This window comes from Microcaecilia unicolor, chromosome 9 (assembly GCF_901765095.1).
Source record: "Microcaecilia unicolor chromosome 9, aMicUni1.1, whole genome shotgun sequence".
Lineage (NCBI taxonomy): Eukaryota > Metazoa > Chordata > Amphibia > Gymnophiona > Siphonopidae > Microcaecilia > Microcaecilia unicolor.
In genome coordinates this window covers 86,503,323-86,518,423 of record NC_044039.1, presented here as the reverse complement: position 1 = coordinate 86,518,423, position 15,101 = coordinate 86,503,323, and the positions used below count along the sequence as shown (strand labels likewise).

The window sequence follows — 15,101 nt, the reverse complement described above, 5'->3', positions numbered from 1 at the left end:
AGCTGCTGCATCTACGTGGTCGTTCTTTATTGTTGGCAGCATTTTTATTTAATCTCACTTATATTTTCAAACATGTCAGCTTGTGCAGCATACGGATGTACACAGAGGAAGCATAAAAACGGGATAACTTTTCATAGGTAGCGTAGTAATTTGTTATAAATCTTAATCAGTGGTTAGTTGGAGGGGCTGGTTACAGGGACACCCTAATATGTGTTATATTTGTGCAGAGACATCATGTTATGAGAATCAGGTGCTTAACATTCGGAGTTTCTATCTATTTATTTTTTATGACAGTCACATCCCACATTTAACATGTATTAGGTTGAAATCTGGGAACATTTTTTTTTTTACCTGTGCCTAGATGGTTTGTGGGAACTTGCTCCTTCTATTTTGAAGAATGCACCAGTATATTATACAAATGCACTTAATATTGTTTATTACTATTATTTACTACTGGTTGATATGCAGCAGAAGTTAACCAAGTCAACTTCATGCTTTGTTATATAATTTTTAATAGTATTTTTCTCAGTCATTACCCAAACACAAATAAAATTGTTAATTATATGACCGTGTCTGCCTCTTATGGTAGCTTTTGTTAATTAAAGCCATGTCAGAAATATATTTGCGATTTTATTATGCAGGTAAACAATACACTGCCAAAATACAAAATAGCAAGCAGCACAGTATTAGTCGCCAAGTTTATACAAAGTTTATTATTTCCAGTGGAAAATAAATCTGTAGGCTGCCTGCTATGTGAATATTCTATCACTGTTTAATTATTGCTACCAAGTATTACATATTTAGGGTAAATGCCTTAAACATAGATTGTTTACATTTGTTTATCTAGACCTTACATGCACATGGTATTGCTTATTAAACCCAAAGGCAAAACCAAAGTGTGGTTAAACAATTTAGTATAAGCTGTGTTGTTTATGACTTTACTTGTTGTGAAATGCTTTCAGTCCTACTGATCTGTACATCTGTTGTGTTACTTTGGCAGGTGGAAACAGTCAGGTGGGCTTATAGGGAGGGGGAGGGAAGTACGGGAGGCGAAGGGTTCTTGGGGTAAAAGTAAAAGTTTTTATTGTGCCAAGTTGGATGGTTTACTGTTTTTTTTCCCTTGATCTGTATGACGCTTATCAACCAACAGGTTTTGCTTTTAATAAAGACTAGTAAAAAAGGCCCGTTTCCGAAACCAATGAAACGGGCGCTAGCATGTGGCTTTTTTTTTGTGTGTGTGTGTATGTGTCACAGAGTTATTTTGTGTGTGTGTGTGTGTGTGAGGGTGCGGTGTGTGTGTAGGTTGTTGATGTGTGTCTTTTTTTGTTTTGTTTTTTGCTTGGGGGTTGGGGGATGTGCTGTGCTGTCCTTGGTCGCTGTTTGCTGCTGGCTGGGTCGCGGGTAATCCTTCCAGCTGGGCCGCAGCTTGTCCTGTTCGCCCACATCCCAGATGGTGACGGGCACGTTGTTTTCCAGCTCCTCTGACTCCATGTCAAGCGATCCCAAATATAGTCTGTGCTATAGGCCCTCTGGCACTCTTCAGTACTGGCATTAGGCATTTAAAAATTTCTCCCCCCCCCCCCCCCCGGTCTATTTTTGCACATACCCACAGCAGGAATATTCTTCTCTCGTTCCAGTGTTGGCTCTGTGCTCTCCCTGCTGCACAGATAATGAGCCATTATGCTGGGGAATGCTCCTCCCTTATTGTCACGTAGGTTCCTCTGATTGGTCCGTCTTACGTTGCCTAGTGTTGCCTGGGAACGGTGTTGTGATGGTCCTTTGTGTTTCAGAATGTTGAGGGTGTTTTTTCTGATTGGTCCGTCATGCGAGGGCGGGGCAGAGAGACATGGTCAGTGTTGTGGCTTCACCACCATGAATCCATGAACCCTTCAGGGAGTGACTGAGTGACTTCAGAACGTTGTCTTCAGAACGTTGAGGGTGAGTTTTATTATAGTAGATGATTAAAACATAAAAAATAAGTTTTGGATGTTACTGAATTCTATTATTCTGTCTTAACGGTATTTCCAGTTTTGGCACAGTATGAGCCATCACAAGAACAAAATATAAGAAAACCAATGGGCTGCACATGTTTTATAGCCCTTTTACTTATGTTTCCACAAATGAAAGATCTGTTTGACAGAAAATATTTTTATTATTTTGACTTATAAACCACTTGTTCCTGAAACATGCTTAAACAACAGAATAATCCATTTGTGTATCTAAAAGGTAAAGTTCTACAAAACAGATGAAGATGTGATTACATGTGCCCCAATGAAAGGAGAGTTTAATTCAACTTCCATTTAATTTCAATATATTTCATCATCTTTATAACATAAGGCTTCCCAAGGCAGATTATAACAACATTTAAGATGAACCCATCAGGAAACAGGATATCTTCACTGAAATTTGGCCATCTGTATTGTATACAGTGTATTTATTTAGTTTTTAGTGTAGAAAAATGAGCACAAAACACAGAGTTTAAAATTGCTATTTCTAGCAGCTATAATATTTTTTAAGCTGTTTTAGTGATATTCAATTGTTATTTCATGATATTTATATCTACATATGGGAAGCTTTCAAATAAATTAAAAAGCTTTCCAATAAGTACAAAAAACCCCCAAACAACTTTTGTCCTCCACCTTTTAAGGCACTGCCTATCCAATTGAAACAGCTTTAGACTTGTTACAGATGGACCAACAATAAAAAAAAAAAAAAAACGGACAATGTGGATGCAGCAGCTCATAGGGTTTGCTTGCTTTGTTTTGAGTAAATGGGGATGACAGCTGCACTGGGAAGAGGAAAGTCAGACTGTGCTAATTGGCTTCTTTGCTTACAATGGACTAGATAGGCTCACTTCCACTCCTGTTTATTAAACCTCCTTGGTTGCCTCCCCCCCCCCCCCCCCCCCCCCCCCCCCCCCCCCCGAGCTGTCTCTACAGTTTTCTGTGTGGATAAAAGTACGTACTTTTACTCATTTCTTTGTTTTGTAAGGCTGAGCAGGGTGTTTGCACCAGAGGCATTACTCAAGTGTTTGGACAGGTGAAGGCCTGGTTGAAACCAGGTCACACACAGAGGATGTGGGTTATTTAATAGAGAAGAGAGGACAAAGAAGTGTGAGGAGATAAGAAGCTGTGGGAGTATGAGAAAGGATAGAAGATCGATGTTGGGGAAAGGATGCTAGGGAGGAAGAAGAGGAGGAGAAAATGTGGAGACAGATGTAAGATGAACATCACTAATGACTGGGAGGGAAAAGACGCAATCAAGAGTATTGCCTTTAGTATGGATAGGAAAGAGACACTTTGAGTGAACCCTACTGAAGATTTTAGAAGGGGGCAAATTGAAGTAACCAAGGATTAATAGGGGGACACAAGCAAGGGATAGTTCAAAGGTAGAAGAACGCTTATTGACAGAGAAGATGTTCAGGAGTGGTGGATGATAGAGCAGGGCTAAAAAGGATGTTGGGGATTTAAAATGAAGAATACAGATTATCTACACTTCTTACAGGATGGCAGGGGTAGGAATAGGAATAGTTAGGAGGGTCACCTCAATGAAAGAGGTGATGTTGCCCAGATGAAGAAAGGTCTCAGTAATACACAAGATATGAAGGAACTGAAAGAGCATAAGGTCCATAATCAATGGGCGGTTAGCTTGACGGAGTTTAAAAAGGGGTTAGATAGATTCCTAAAGGACAAGTCCATAGACCGCTATTAAATGGACTTGGAAAAATTCCGCATTTTTAGGTATAACTTGTCTGGAATGTTTTTACGTTTGGGGAGCGTGCCAGGTGCCCTTGACCTGGATTGGCCACTGTCGGTGACAGGATGCTGGGCTAGATGGACCTTTGGTCTTTCCCAGTATGGCACTACTTATGTACTTATGTAATGTGCATTTGTGATGCACTGAGCACACATTTAGCAGAGCAATCCTCAAAGGCAGGGCCGGTCTTAGCAAGTGCGGGGCCCTATGCAGACCAATTTGGTGGGGCCCCATCATAGCCCCGCCCCCAGCCCAAGCTAAACTTGTACAGAAAAACTGATTGAATAATAAGCACAATGCTATCATGAACCCCCCCCCAGAAATTATTCAGTTCAAGTCCACTACAATTAGTAGTTCCAATTCTCATAACCCCGGGGGGGTCAGAGGTGCGGACACACAATCTCTCCACTGCAAAACACTATACACAAACTTGTGCAAAAACACACTCATAACCTTACCAAATCGTAACAGCACTAATTCCAAGGACAGGACGAGCTACAACCTTATGCGTGGAAAGACAGCACTGTAATTACACCAGGCTCTAAAACACCAATACACTACCTCGTGAAAAAAACAAAACAAAAAGGGCTGCAAATGCTACATGCTAGCAGGATACTGCACCTTGATCACGCATGAAAAACACATGACACAACAGATATGAAGGCAAAATAAACTGGAAAGTTACCTCAAGAAGTCATACACAGCATGCAGCAATACTAGAAAAATTGAAACTTACATGCAAAATATCACAGATGCACATTTCCAAAAGCTGACATATTCCAATTAATACATTCTGAATAAAATACTTTTTTCTACCTTTGTTGTCTGATCATTTGTTTTTTTCTATTCGCTTTGGTCCCAGTGTCTTCTGTTTTATGCAGTGTCTTCTTTCCATTTGATATTTTTTCTCTCACCATGTCCACCATCCTCCTGTGTCCTTATGTGTCCTGTCTACCATCTCCATTTGTGCATCTCCTTCCTTTGTCTTTCCTTCCCTCCATTCCTGCCCAACATTTCTCCTCTCTCCCCTGCCCTCCATGTCCAGCAATTTCTCCTCTCTCCCTGAGCCCTGCCCTCCCATCCATGCTCCTCTCCCCTGCCCCCTCCATTCATCATCCCTATCCAGCAATTCCCCTCTCTCCCTGAGCCCCCTCCCATCCATGCTCCTCTCCCCTGCCCACTCCATTCCATTCATCATCCCTATCCAGCCATTACCCTCTCTCCCTGAGCCCCCTCCCATCCATGCTTCTCTCCCCTGCCCACTCCATTCCATTCATCATCCCTATCCAGCCATTACCCTCTCTCCCTGAGCCCCCTCCCATCCATGCTTCTCTCCCCTGCCCCCTCCATTCATCATCCCTATCCAGCCATTACCCTCTCTCCCTGAGCCCCCTCCCATCCATGCTTCTCTCCCCTGCCCACTCCATTCCATTCATCATCCCTATCCAGCCATTACCCTCTCTCCCTGAGCCCCCTCCCATCCATGCTCCTCTCCCCTGTCCCCTCCATTCATCATCCCTATCCAGCAATTCCCCTCTCTCCCTGAGCCCCCTCCCATCCATGCTCCTCTCCCCTGCCCACTCCATTCCATTCATCATCCCTATCCAGCCATTACCCTCTCTCCCTGAGCCCCCTCCCATCCATGCTTCTCTCCCCTGCCCATTCCATTCATCATCCCTATCCAGCCATTACCCTCTCTCCCTGAGCCCCCTCCCATCCATGCTCCTCTCCCCTGCCCCCTCCATTCATCATCCCTATCCAGCCATTACCCTCTCTCCCTGAGCCCCCTCCCATCCATGCTTCTCTCCCCTGCCCCCTCCATTCATCATCCCTATCCAGCCATTACCCTCTCTCCCTGAGCCCCCTCCCATCCATGCTCCTCTCCCCTGCCCACTCCATTCCATTCATCATCCCTATCCAGCCATTACCCTCTCTCCCTGAGCCCCCTCCCATCCATGCTTCTCTCCCCTGCCCACTCCATTCCATTCATCATCCCTATCCAGCCATTACCCTCTCTCCCTGAGCCCCCTCCCATCCATGCTTCTCTCCCCTGCCCCCTCCATTCATCATCCCTATCCAGCCATTACCCTCTCTCCCTGAGGCCTGGCATCCATGTCCCGGTCCTCTCTCCCTTACCCTCCCGCTCCCACGTTCAACTGCCTGCCTGCCCGCCCTGGCGCCCTCTTTTTCACCCCCAACCAAGGATGGCACCAGGGTTGCCAGGTGGAAAATTTTTTTCTAGCCCAATCCAGCCCCAAAAGCAGCCCAAAACCCGCCCAAACACAAACCCCGCCCCTGACACCCCCACCCCGCGTCATCACCCCCACCCCGCGTCATCACCCCCGCCCCCGCCGTCATCGGCCCCGCCCCCGCCGTCACCGGCCCCGCCTCCCACGTCACCAGCCCCGCCTCCCCCGTCATCGGCCCCGCCTCCCCGTCATCGGCCCCGCCTCCCACGTCATCGGCCCCGCCTTCTACGTCATCGGCCCGCCCAAAACGTCACTAACCCCGCCCAAAAAACGTCACTAACCCCGCCCCCCCGCGGCCGAAAAAGGCAAAAAGCCGCCTAAAAAACCGCACAGAAACCCAAAAAGCCGCCCAAAAAACCGCAACCCGCCGCGGGCAAAAATTTCCCACGGCGGGTCGCGGAAAACCGCCCAATTGGGCGGTAAAACCGCCCACCTGGCAACACTGGATGGCACTTCGTTTGGTTTTTTTTAACTTTACCCGCCTCCATCGCCGGAATCCGAGCTTCACTGAAAGCGCTCCTCCTCTCCCGAGTCCCCCCGACGTCTGTAGCAGAACTGGAGCTCTTCCTGATTCGTTCATTCTCAGTGTCCCGCCCTCGAGGGCGGGACACTGAGAATGAACGAATCAGGAAAAGCTCCAGTTCTGCTACAGACGTCGGGGGGACTCGGGAGAGGAGGAGCGCTTTCAGTGACGCTCGGATTCCAGCGAGGCGGCGACGGAGGATAAAGTTAAAAAGAAAATAAAGATCTTTGCGGCGGGAAGAGGCTGACTGAGGCGCGCCGCGAGGGGCCCCCCTAAGCGCGGGGCCCTATGCGGCCGCCTCGGCTTAAGACCGGCCCTGCTCAAAGGGGTCACGACAGAAAAAAAGGACAGCTTAGGAGGACAAATTGTGACTTCACAAAGACGTCTGTAATAAAAGTAAGGATTGCTCATGCATCTAGGAAAGAAGAGTGGTGACTCCAAAAGGATGAAATGGGAGTCAAGGGAGAGTCGGGCAAGATATGTGACGAAGGCATCTGAACAACTAGGAGTGGCCTAGTGGTTAGGGTGGTGGACTTTGGTCCTGGGGAACTGAGGAACTGAGTTCGATTCCCACTTCAGGCACAGGCAGCTCCTTGTGACTCTGGGCAAGTCACTTAACCCTCCATTGCCCCATGTAAGCCACATTGAGCTTGCCATGAGTGGGAAAGTGCGGGGTACAAATATAGCAAAAATAAATAAAATAAATAGGTAAAAATTAAAGATTGCAAGGTAGTCAAAACAATTGGCACTGTGAAACAGGGTGGGGTGCCTAAAGAGCATGACCTGCTCCTTGGCTGTGCTCCTTCGGTGCACACTTGTGGTGTAAATGCCTTGAATAGACTAAGCTGATATAGATGCCAGACAATGAGGTGATCTTATTGAGTCATGAAGATGGTGAGGGAACCAGAAACAAAGGCAGTAAGGCACAAATTTTGGAACAGGAGCTCAGCTTTTGTTAAATGTTGGTCTTTAAATTCCTTCTTATTGATTTCTATGATGTAGGACTGTGCTAGTTCCTATAACTATATAAAAATGAGTGTATATAAGTGGGGAATCACATTCAGATGACTTCCTAAACACAATTCCAGATGATTCTGTGTATGAGAAAAGAGGTAATCTGAATCATGTATCTTGCCATGAAACAAATTATTTAAAAACTAGTAAAAATGGCCAGTTTCTGAGACCAATGAAAGGGGCGCTAGCAAGGTTTTCTTCGTGTGTGTGTGAGTGAGTGTGTGTGAGAGAGAGACAGAGTGAATGTGCAATTGTGTGTGTTTGTTTGCCATAGAGTGAGGCTGTGTGTGTGTTAGAGGGTGTGTGTGTGTGTGTGTGTGTGTGTGTGTTAGAGGGAGAGTGTGTGGCAGGTGCCCCCCTCCGTCTCCCGCCCTCTTTCCTTCTCCCCCCTGTATTCCTTCCCCTGCCCTTTCCCCTTTTCTCTCCCTCCCCTTCCCTGCTTCAGGGTCCTGAGTCCCCCTCCCTCCGACTTTTAGGGGAGTCCCCCTCCCTCCCTCCCAGTGTGTTGTTGTAGCTGGCTGCATCCCTCCCACTGCCATGATGAAGCAGGGTGGCTGGCTGTCTCCCTGTCTCCCACCATGTTGTGGCTGGCTGGCTGGCTGGCTGGTTCGTTCGTTCGCTTCCTCCCTCCCTCCGACGTTCAAGCTGCCTGCCTGCTTGCGTGCGTGCCTGCCTGCCTCCCTCTGTCCCTCTTACGTTTTGGTTGTGTCTCTCCCTTCCTGTGATGGTCAGTGTGGCTGGCTTGGTCCCTCGCTCTCTTTCTTGGTTGTTGTTTGCATTCGCGTTGCATGTGACGTCATCATGTGTGGTATGGGAGCGGGTGTGCTTTTTGTTTTGCAGAGTGTATGTGCTCCGCCCTCTACGTCATCACATTGTGACGCGAGGGCGGGGCAGGCACTCATGGTGGAAAACTGATCTACACCATGACCAACTGCTTGGAATGCTGGGAAACTTGGCCTCATAGAACATTGGAGGTGCGTTTTATATAGAGAGATTAGTAAAACCATGTTGAAGTTTTGCAGTTATTGTATGCCAATAATCAACTTTAACATGCAGTAGCTGCAAGACCTCAGTGATGACTTTGGGGGCTTTCCCAGCACTTAGGAGAAGGCAGACTTGCTGCCAACACAGGGAAAATATATCTGTTATGTGTAACAGCACAGCAGATAAGGCAAAATGCAGTTAGCTACACCTCTAAGTGAACTGTGTTACATTAGTTGTTAATGCATGGTAATGACTTCAGTATTAAGTGCAAGGTGCAGTTCCTGCCACCCAATGCCACCTACTAGGAATTTCTGCATTAGGTGTTTAACGTGCAAATTAGTACATGCTAATTCTTGTTAAATCAAAAAAGGAGGTCTATGGATAATGCTGGACTGTATTTGACGAATTAATATTTGCTTTTATTTTTATTTTATAACCTTTTTTTGTATTTTATTTTGTGAACTACTTTGAACATATTATATACCACTTTCCCAACACTTAATTTTTTAAAGCAAATAATTGGGACACGTGGTGTTAAAAGCCATCTGTTAAAAGAGTACGTGAAAAGCCATGTCAAGCTCCTAACATGGTTTAAGAGTCATTTTACTAAGGTGCGCTAATGGATTTACCACTCGCTAATGATTAGTGTGCGCTAAATGATAAGAAGCCCATTATATTCCTATGGGCATCTTATCATTTAGTGTGCACTAATCGTTAGTAATCTTAGTAAAAGGTCCCCTTAGCTAATAGGCCCTCATATGACCTAGCTTACTCTTTCTCACCAACCAACACACACACTGGAAGCCTTCCAATTAAGATCTTTATTCAATAAACAGGCAGAGAATGGGGAAGTGCCTTAGGTGAATAAGGCACTAAATGAGAATAATATTACCCCCCAGGCAATAGCTGAGCTTAGATAGATTTCCATGACAACATTAAAAATAGAAAATCCTGCCTCAAAATTCTAAGTCATGTTTTAACAAGTACTGAAGCATCACTGCAGTCTTGCTTTAACACAGAGAAAGAAAAATGCCAAAAAGAAGCCTATTGTACATAATTATTGGTTGTTTTAGGTAATAATTTTAAAAGATCCTGTGTGCTGGTTACTCTAGTTCTGTCACGTACATCTGGTATCTCTTAATCTTCACAAGTATGAAGTTGCCTAGGAAGGATTTTTCTCTACAAATCTACACTTTCAAATCAAATGGTCTTTGTTCCGCTAGGAAAATAAAATCACTTTACAAGCATGGAAGAGGTTCCCATAGACCCTTATTTATTAACATGTCTGCTTTTTAACATTCAGCTTCTATTTTACATTTTTCTAAATCCAAAACACGTAATAAGGAAGCTACCTTATTCATATAATATTAGTCTGTGCTGCTTTTCCTTCTTCGCGGGAGGATTGTGAAAAATTACAAGCGGACCTTACGAGACTGGGAGACTGGGCGTCTAAATGGCAGATTATGTTTAATGTGAGCAAGTGCAAAGTGATGCATGTGGGAAAGAGGAACCCGAATTATAAGCTACGTCATGCAAGGTTCCACGTTAGGAGTCACAGACCAAGAAAGGGATCTAGGTGTCGTCGTTGATGATATGTTGAAACCTTCCACTCAGTGTGCTGCTGCGGCTAAGAAAGCAAATAGAATGTTAGGTATTATAATGCCTTTGTATCGCTCCATGGTGCGACCGCACCTCAAATATTGTGTTCAATTCTGGTTGCCGCATCTCAAAAAAGATATAGTGGAATTAGAAAAGGTGCAGAGAAGGGCGACTAAATGATAAAGGGGATGGGACGACTTCCCTATGAGGAAAGGCTAAAGCGGCTACGGCTCTTCAGCTTCTCCAAGCTGGAGAAAAGGCGGCTGAGGGGAGATATGATAGAGGTCTATAAAATAATGAGTGGAGTTGAACGGGTAGATGTGAAGCGTCTGTTTACGCTTTCCAAAAATACTAGGACTAGAGGGCATGCAATGAAGCTACGATGTAGTAAATTTAAAACGAATCGGAGAAAATGTTTCTTCACTCAACGTGTAATTAAACTCTGGAATTGGTTGACAGAGATAAAGGTAGTTAGCGTAGCGGAGTTTAAAAAAGGTTTGGAGGGCTTCCTAAAGGAAAAGTCCATAGACCATTATTAAGTGGACTTGGGGAAAATCCACTATTTCTGGGATAAGCAGTATAAAATGTTTTGTACTTTTTTGGGACCTTGCCAGGTATTTGTGACCTGGATTGGCCACTGTTGAAAACGGGATACTGGGTTTGATGGACCTTTGGTCTTTCCCAGTATGGCAATAGTACTTATGCTTGCTGCTGCTGCTAGACTGTACACTTGTTACACTGCAGCGTTTTGTGCTGAAAAACGGAAAATGAAAAAAAAAATCTCTCTTTCTTAAACCTTTTTTTGACTATTCATGCCATCATTTTTGGTGCCTCTGTATTGCTCCATGGTGCAATCTCACCTTGAGTATTGAGTTAAATTCTGGTCACCGTATCTCAAAAAAGATATATCGGAATTAGAAAAGTTTCAAAGAAGAGCGACCAAAATGATAAAGGGGATGGAACTCCTCCTGTATGAGGGAAGGCTAAAGAGGTTAGGGCTCTTCAGCTTGAAAAAGAGATGGCTGAGGGGAAATACACTCGAGGTCCATACAATCCTGAGTGGTGTAGAATGGGTAGAAGTGAATTGAGTTTTCACTCTTTCAAAAAGTACAAAGACTAGGGGACACTCAATGAAGTTACATGGAAATACGTTTAAAACAAATAAGAGGAAATATTTTTTCACTCAATGATTAATTAAGCTCTGGAACTCGTTGCCAGAGGATGTGCTAATAGCAGTTAGTATATCTGGGTTTAAAAAAGGTTTGGACAAGTTCCTGGAGGAAAAGTCCATAGTCTGCTATTCAGATAGAAATTGAGGAGAGCCATTGCTTACCCTGGAATTGGTAGCATGGAATATTTGCTACTATTTGGTTTTCTGCCAGGTACTTATGAACTGGATTGGTTACTATTGGAAACAGGATACCGGGCTAGATGAACCATTGGTCTCACCCAATATGGCTATTCTTATGTTCTTATGCTTCTGCTGCAATATTACTCTCTTTGTTAAATATCTTGCTGTGTTGATGCCACTCTTTTAGCTGCCTTACCCCTTACTTGTTCTCTCTTGGTCCCTTGGTTTGATTTATCTCAGCACAGGCTGTCTTCACCTTGACTCAGTTCCATGAGTTCTGGATGACTGATCTGAAACTCTTGGGTTACGGTGTAAGAATAGCAATTGCATTGTCCTTTACTTCAGTCTGGTAAAAAGGTAAAGAAAAATGGGCCAAGTGTTGCTGCCTCCGTTTCTGCCGCCTTGGTCCTCACTAGTGCCTTAAGGTTTTGATGCTCCTCTTTTACATAGGGACCCCTTTTACTAAAGGGCATTAAGCTTAGCATGCAGGAAAACACTTACTGCAAAATGTGTTAAAGCGTTTTGCACTGAGTTATGATTTCCCGTGGGCTAAACACACATTGGGCACATTTTACCAAGCTGCGGCAAAAGGGGGTCGGTGCTGGTGTCAGTGCGTGTTTTACACCTGCACTGAGGCCCCCTTTTACCGCAGCTGGTAAAAGGGAAGGTCTCGCTTTCCTGCAGGAAATGGCCGGGCGGCAAGTAAAGCACTTGCCACACAGCCATTTCGGGCGATGTCAAATTAATTCCAAGAAGTTGATAAGGTTTGCAAAGGATATTGAGGGCAGCTGAACTGGAAGAGGAGGAAATGTCACCTGGAATTTGAGAATTTTTTAGAGTTAAAAAAAAAAAAAGACGCCTTAGTGGAGTACATGATCTGGTGTAAGAGGTAATGTTGCAGGGGCCGCTTGATAACAGTGGTCATAATATGATCTGATTCAATATCGGCTTTGGAGTAAGTACACACAGGAAATCCAATATGTTAGCTTTTAACTTTCAAAAAGGAGACTATGAAAAAATGAGAAGAATGGTGGAAAAAAAAAAAAGGAGGAGCGGCTGCGAAGGTCAAAAATTTATATCAGGTACCATCCTGGAAGCCCAGGCCAAATATATTCCATATATTAAAAAAGGAGGAAGGAAGACCAAACAGCAGCTAGCATGGTTAAAAATTGAGATGAAGGATGCTATTACATTTAATGTAAGCAAGTGCAAAGTAATGCATGTGGGGAAGAGGAACCCAAACCATAGCTACGTGGTGCAAGGTTCTACATTAGGAGTCAATGCCCAGGAAAAGGATCTAGGTGTCATCGTTGACAATAGTTGAAACCCTCTGCTCAGTGTGCAGCGGCAGCTAAGAAAGCAAATAGAACATTAGGTATTATTAGGAAAGGAATGGAAAACATAAATGAGACTATTATAATGCCTTTGCATTGCTCCATGGTGCGACCACACCTCAAATACTGTGCGCAATTCTGGTCACCCCATTTCAAAAAAGAAAGATAGATACAGTAGAATTAGAAAAGGTACAGAGAAGGGCGACGAAAATGATAAAGGGGATAGGACGACTTCCCTATGAGGAAAGGCTAAATCGGCTAGGATTCTTCAGCTTGGAGAAAAAATGGTTGAAGGGAAATATGATAGAGGTCTATAAAATAATGAGTGGAGTGAAACAGGTAGAAGTGAATCGCTTGTTTACTCTTTCCAAAAATACTAGGAGGCACGCAATGAAGCTACAAAGTAGTACATTTAAAATGAATCAGAGAAAACATTTCTTCACTCAACGTGTAATTAAACTCTGGAATTTGTTGTCAGAGAATGTAGTAAAAGTAGTTAGCTTAGCAGGGTTTAAAAAAGGTTTGGATAGCTTCCTAAAAGAAAAGTTCATAAGCCATTAGTAAAATGAACTTGGGGAAAATATACTGCTTATTTCTAGGATAAGCAGCATAAATTGTATTGTACTGTTTTGGGATTGGCCACTGTTGGAAACAGGATGTTGGGCTTGATGTCCCTTTGGTCTGTTCTAGTATGGTAATACTTATGTTCAGATTCCAAACAAATTGTTTGATGATTTTCCTTAGGCTTGGTTGTCAAAGTCTTCAAGCTGGAAAAAGTTGCTTGGAGGAATCTGTGATTTGGCGGCATATTTGATTTGAATAGTAAAAAATTTTTCGCAAATCTAAGTTGTGTCATATAATAATTTTATGAAAGCATTAAAAATGGCATTTTCAGTGTAAAAATGGTTTATAACATAACCTTCAAAAGGCACTGCTGAGCAATGCCACTCTTTTTGTACGTATATATTTTTCCAAAATGACTGCTCCCATGGCATGTTTAGGAAGATATGTCCAAGAGAATCCGCCAAAGCGGAGAGCTTGAACGTCCCACGAGAAACCACGAAGGTATAGAAAGAGGAGGGTGGGAGGTTGACCACGGACACCAAAGACTGGAAGAAATGGACTTGAAGGCATAAAAACATTTAAGGTTTTTTGCCTTCAAATCCATTTCTTCCAGTCTTTGGTGTCCGTGGTCAACCTCCCACCCTCCTCTTATAACTTCATGTATAGGAAAATACACATCCCCTAAGTATTTTACAAAAGGCTCCCTGTTCAGTCAATTTTTTGTAATATAGGTTGAAAACTGAACATTGAGATTTGGACATTCCATTTCCAACCTAAATGCCCTATGCAAAATTGGACTTTACATATTCTAATTGAAGAGCACTTTTCCAGAACTCAAGTAGTCCATTTTTTGTCAGTTTTGCGTTACATGATTAATTTCATTCATTGAGGATTTGTTTACTGTAGCTTATTCCTGTGCCAAAATTCACTGCCCATGGTATTTTAATGACTTTGTATTGAATACTCTATGCAAAACTCACTCAATCCAAAAGGTGCTACCTATTTTCTCAAAACTGCTGCTGATGGACTGAGTGAGTTTTTTTTTTTTTTTGGGGGGGGGGGGGGGGGGGGGGGGGAGGGTGGCATCTGGTATTGTCATCAGAAATCACAGCTGCCATTTTGAACCCAGAGCGGCAAAGGCAGCAGCAACTGGGGATCACTGCTGCTCACCCAACCCTAGACTACCAGGGTATCCTTTAGGTAGGCCTGGGGGGGGGGGGACTATGGGGTGTGGGGGCTGGGGTTCTCAGTAGAGAGTGTATGTGCTTGGGGGGGGTCTTCAGGAGTTGGGGGTTCTTTGGTAGTGCTTGCTGGAAAGGAATGGATGTGCATTGGGGGGGGGGGGGACTTCCAGGAGGACAGTTTATAGAAGGGGTATGGCTGCTTTGCACGTGTGGAGGGGGGAGGCTGGAGCACTATGGTGGGCAAATCACTCAGGGTGCCAATTATAGCTTGCTATGGCCCTGTTTGACCTAGTTAGATTTAAACAGCTAACAACAAAGTTAGTTGGATAAATCATTTTTAAAACTCTTGTTTTAGTGATTAGGCCATAAAAAGTTTTCCTACATGAAAAAAATGATTTATGCAACCCCTGTAAAGGTAATACTATCTGATCAAATTGTTCATTAACCAAATTATTTACCCTTATGAACTTCAATAGCATTGCATGCGTAAATATCCTTAGGTTACCAAGTTCTCACCAGTTAATAGTTTAGCAGGTTTAAATG

General features: G+C 43.9%; 1 protein-coding gene across 2 annotated transcripts in view; it reads right to left on the bottom strand.

The window, feature by feature from the left end:
• Positions 1 to 15,101, bottom strand: part of PKP2 (plakophilin 2) — a 226,290-nt gene that overhangs the window by 127,244 nt on the left and 83,945 nt on the right. The window lies entirely within an intron of this gene.